The sequence below is a fragment of the Littorina saxatilis genome, linkage group LG8, assembly GCF_037325665.1.
Source record: "Littorina saxatilis isolate snail1 linkage group LG8, US_GU_Lsax_2.0, whole genome shotgun sequence".
Classification (NCBI taxonomy): Eukaryota; Metazoa; Mollusca; class Gastropoda; order Littorinimorpha; family Littorinidae; genus Littorina; species Littorina saxatilis.
In genome coordinates this window covers 13536238-13541237 of record NC_090252.1, presented here as the reverse complement: position 1 = coordinate 13541237, position 5000 = coordinate 13536238, and the positions used below count along the sequence as shown (strand labels likewise).

Sequence of the window (5000 nt, the reverse complement as noted above, 5' to 3'; positions counted from 1 at the left end):
GTGTGTGTGTGTGTGTTTGTGTGTGTGTGTTTGTGTGTGTGTGTGTGTGTGTGTGTGTTCCTGGCGTGCACTCGTGCGTGCATGTGTGTGTTACAGATGGCTACATGATTCATGTGCCAACGGAGAGCCCGCTTGCAGATGGAGAAAACAAAAATCCCAACTGAGACAGAAATCCATGAAGAGAGCCAAGAAAGAAAGCAAGGTTTAGGCTAGATTGTGGTCGTCTGTCGTAGACATTCTCATATTGGACAAGGTCGGCCCATCTACTTCGTGTGGAACAAGGGAACCGAACATTCTTGATGGGCGAGTCAAAGAGGTTTTTTTTCAGGGTTGGCAGGACTATTCACCCTGTTTGTGATCAACGTTTTATTTTGTGTTATGGTTTATAGGTACAACTATTAGCTACAACTGATTTGAATACAAACATGTGACGGCCAGCAAGGGGACACAAACTAAATGAGCCCTTCTTTGTGTGTTGAAGTGGTCAAACGGCGTATCGTGAAATCGTTCTGCTGTAATCCTAGAACTAGAAATACACAGCCATGTTTTCTATTTACTAAACTTAAAGCTTGGTTCCTTAAACAGAAACGGATGATGTTCGCTGTGAAGTGCACCCTATAGTGCATATTTTGAACAGAGACACACGCTTTTCCACTGTTACATAATGCGTCCATACTTTGTGTGAGCAAAGACATCACACCATCAAAGATATAAACTATCTGTATTGGTTAATTCTCTGGACTTTGTTCTGTTTTCTTATGAGTGTGTGTTTCCCTGCGAGTCTGTGTATGTATGTGTGCGTTGTTAGTTTGTGTGTGTGTGTGTGTGTGTATGTGTGTGTGTGTCTGTCTGTGTGTGTGTGTGGGTGTGTGTGTGTGTGTATTTGTGTGTGTGTGTCTGTGTGTGTTTGTGTGTGTGTGTGTGTCTGTCTGTGTGTGTGTGTCTGTCTGTGTGTCTGTTTTGTTTTCTGTTTGTGTGTTTGTCCCTCTGCGCACATAAACTTTTCCCTTCTAGTTTCATGACTTAAAGGCACAGTAAGCCTCCCGTAAACCATCACAGATACTGTCATGCTTTTAAACACAGTACAAATACCCTTCCATTTGAACGCTCACCAAACGGGAATATCCTAGGTGCCCTACATAAAGAGCGAGCAATTTTAACAGAATTAATTTTGCGGATTGTCTCAGAGACAATCGGACCGTGGTGCGTTTTGGCGATGGACCTAACTTTTAAAATCTAAATAATAAATTGACAGCTTGTTACACAAACATTCTTAAATCATAAAAGAATTATTTTTTCATCAAGACAAGATCAGTACAATTCGAAGTTTTGAAAGTTTGAAAAAAGAACAGCCCGGAATCAGGGTCACGCAAGGTTGTGGTTCTCGTAGCAGACGACGGTTTATGCCTATTGGCAGTTCCTCTGAACAGTCAAAAGCCATCGCTAGAGTTCTTGTGAACCACAGCCGTTTGTTTCGTGCATAGTCAGAGGTACATAATAACGTGCTATTGCAGATAAGCTCACATCGAGTCGCATTCATATTACTAACTGACGACTACATTGTGAAAAAGGGAAACTGGATCACACGGGTTCACGATGGCTCAGGGGTAAGATAAACCACGCACAAATACATTCTTTGAACATTGCTCGCTCTTTACGGAGGGCACCTAGAATGTTCTCAAGCGGTGAGTGTTTAAATGAAAGGGTGTTTGTACTGTGTGTAAAAGCCTGACAAAGACCGATACACATAAATAACCACCTTCGAAGGTTGAGCTAAAAGGTGTTTGTTTATTTATTGTTGAACAGTTGCTGGAGTTTTATTTTCATAACGTTCATAAAAAAACAGAACTAATGAAATATTGGCTATTCATGAAATTGTACAATACGTAAAAAGTCGCAGTTAACATGTCCAAAAGGAAATAAATTGTGTTAGAAAGTGTCAAATGGTCATTAATTGTATTCAAACAGTCAGTAGCGTTGGCTCACACATCATCCGGGCATCCGCTGAAGTGAAATGATGCATCAATGTGTCCGAGATTTGTGAAATTGATCGCTAAGTATTGCTAATTTTCTACTACATTGAGTCAGGGTTAAAGGGGTCCGAACACATCTTTCACACTGCATAAATATGTTTCAAATTGGAATATTAGCTTTAATCTTGTTCTGAATTGAAAATTAAGAACTTTCTATGGGAGAGTCAGTGTCAGTGCCGTCATCATCAGTGCTATTTCACAAGCCCGATGTAAAACATGTGTAAAAACATAGTTGTGTGTTTTGTAAAAAAAATGAGGCAAACGTTTGGGGTTCTCTTCCTTTTAATTGGGTATTCGTTACACAGTTGAAAAGTACCCTAAACCAGGAAATACATCCATAAAAGGCAACAGGATTTGAAATATGTTTACATTCATTGAAATTCGGTGACTGTTGTAAGCGGCCGTTGCATTACATTACCGTCAACCTTGTACTCACAGTTTCAGTCTCAGCTACAGCTATAAAATATGTGGTGTCTTATACTTCTGGCGTTTGCACTCCGAGTTCGAGGTTAGTAAGCTGATAGTATTAACACCTTTTAAAACTGTGCTTAATATTCGTATTCAATATTATCTATCTGAAGAATGTTTGGTAACCCCAAAATGTGAGCTGTACGCTCGTATAGTGTTTTCAGTCTTATACTGACCAGATTGGTGCTGTTGTTGTAATAAGGTATTGAATTTATGAGCAAAACAAAGAGACAGAGACAGAGACAGAGAGCGAAAGGGGGAAAGAGACACACAGACAGAGTGATTGCGAGAGAGAGAGAGAGAGAGAGAGAGAGAGAGAGAGAGAGAGAGAGAGAGAGAGAGAGAGAGAGAGAGAGAGAGAGAGAGAAAGAGACAGAGAGCGAAAGAGGGAGGGAGAGAGAGAGAACGAACGAACGAGCGAACAAACTTTATTACTCAAGGATGGAGATTTTAGGCTCACGCCTAGTCTTACAATCTGTCCCTGCTAAACTAAGACATGTATACAAATAAAGACAATAAAAGGACAATTGTCAATCGCAATCATACAGAGAGAGAGAGAGAGAGAGAGAGAGAGAGAGAGAGAGAGAGAGAGAGAGAGAGAGAGAGAGAGAGAGAGAGAGAAACAAAGACAGAGAGACAGAGACAGAGAAACAGAGACAGACAGGTAGACAGACAGAGAGAGAGAGAGAGAGAGAGAGAGAAAGAGAAAGAGGGAGAGACAGAGACAGACAGAGAGAGACAGAGAGCGAAATAGGGAGAGAGACAGAGACAGATCGATAGAAAGAGAGTGATAGAGAAAGCGATAGAGAGACCGAGATATGACCGGCCCATCTTGTTTGTGTGGAACAAGTAACCCGAGAATTTGTGACTGGCAAGTCAAAAAGTAGTATTGTTTACATGGTTTACATGGTTGACAAGCTAACTGGTGCTGTGTGGGAGTGTTATTGTATGCAACCCAGTAATGAATGCATAAAACACTGATGGAATCAGTTTTCGCCCGCTCGCCAGGAAGCCGAGCGAATGAACGATTGTATTTGTTTGTTTGTCAATAACAACGTTCCAACAACTTACTTTTCTTGTTTTTGTATTCTGAATTTTGGAACGTTGGCAGTCTCTTTTTGGGGGATTTTTGTTGTTGAAATATTGTCCATCTGAAGAATGTTCTTTATGAGCCAAACATGGTGTGCTAAGTCTGTTTAATCATATACTGATTACTTTTGTTTTTACTCACCACAGTTCTTGATTTTATCAGGGAAACACGTCAATTACACGATTTTTTAATTGTGACACAGAAAATAGACAGAGAGAGACAGACAGACAGACAACTACATAGGCGGAGAATGTGTTTGTTTTTATTTAAACCCAGTAAGAGGAATACCCCGCCGCCCCCGCATCCGCCCCCGCCCCCACCCCCAAAATATGCATTGCCAATTTAACGCGTTAGGTTGAGACAAAGTTAGGGCACATACCATTTGGTTATATCTAAACTTTTTAAGATTGAAGTATTGGTAATGTGCAACACACGACGTTTTGTGTAAAGCAAATGTTTTGAGTAAATGTTTGTTGTAATTGTTAGGCTGCCCTAAAGGCGAAGCTCTGTTTTGTGTTTGTATATATACATAATAACTCTGTGTTCTCCTGCCAACTATCGCTCGATGAGTTGCTTCGTGATATCACTGTATTAACCCCAACAGTCACCACGATAAACTTCCCTGTTTTCAAAAATAAGTCCGCGGTCCGTGTCGTATGTCCGGTTTGACAATAATGAGTATGATAACCTGCCCCCACCCACACCCCAACCCACCCAACCCCACACACACGCACACACACCAGGCCTTCTTTCCAAAATAGTTGGCATACCCTTGTATTTTTTTCTAAATTGTTTTTACTCAAAACTGATTGTTTTTCTATATTTAACATAATATTTTATCATAATAGTTTTGAGCAGCTACGCTTAGTTTGTAAAATAGGCAAACAGGAGAAACCATTTTTTTTATACATTATGCAATAAAATGCAAGTTCTTTTAAACAGGTGGCCAACTGTACAAAATATGAATCACCAATAAGGGACGAGGAAATAGCTCATACGATAGCAGTGGTGACTTTCAAACCAGTTTGTCGCTGTCGCTGATAGGCCCCAAGTTTTGCGAAGGATTTATTTTCCAGATTCAACTTTTTGCAGACTCTCATCACTGTTCGAACACTTTCGTGTGCACGCATGCGCACGATAAAGATATACAGTTTATAGCACAAATTTCCAGGCTTGGAAACTTTAACACACGCATGCCGAAATAAGAAACATTTAAATAGCGCCGTAGTTTGTGGCATCTGGCTTTCCCGAGGGAGACAGCAGCCCGAATGGCCTCAGGGCAAGCTCACAGATACCTTATCTTTCTCACATAAATATGCATGTGACTCATTAATACCCAAATGTGCATTCATTATTGTTTTCTGTTACAGCGGAGATGTTCAATATCACTGAGTGCGACAGAGACGGAA

At 40.6% G+C, this 5000-nt stretch overlaps 1 long non-coding RNA gene across 1 annotated transcript in view; it reads left to right on the top strand.

Annotated features, from left to right (window-relative positions):
* The window catches only part of LOC138972176 (uncharacterized), a 5734-nt gene extending 5026 nt beyond the window's left edge, over positions 1-708 (top strand). Inside the window, exon 4 of the long non-coding RNA XR_011457477.1 lies at positions 97-708. This is a non-coding gene — a long non-coding RNA (uncharacterized lncRNA). The remainder of the gene's footprint in view (positions 1-96) is intronic.
* The last annotated feature ends 4292 nt before the right edge of the window (positions 709-5000 follow it).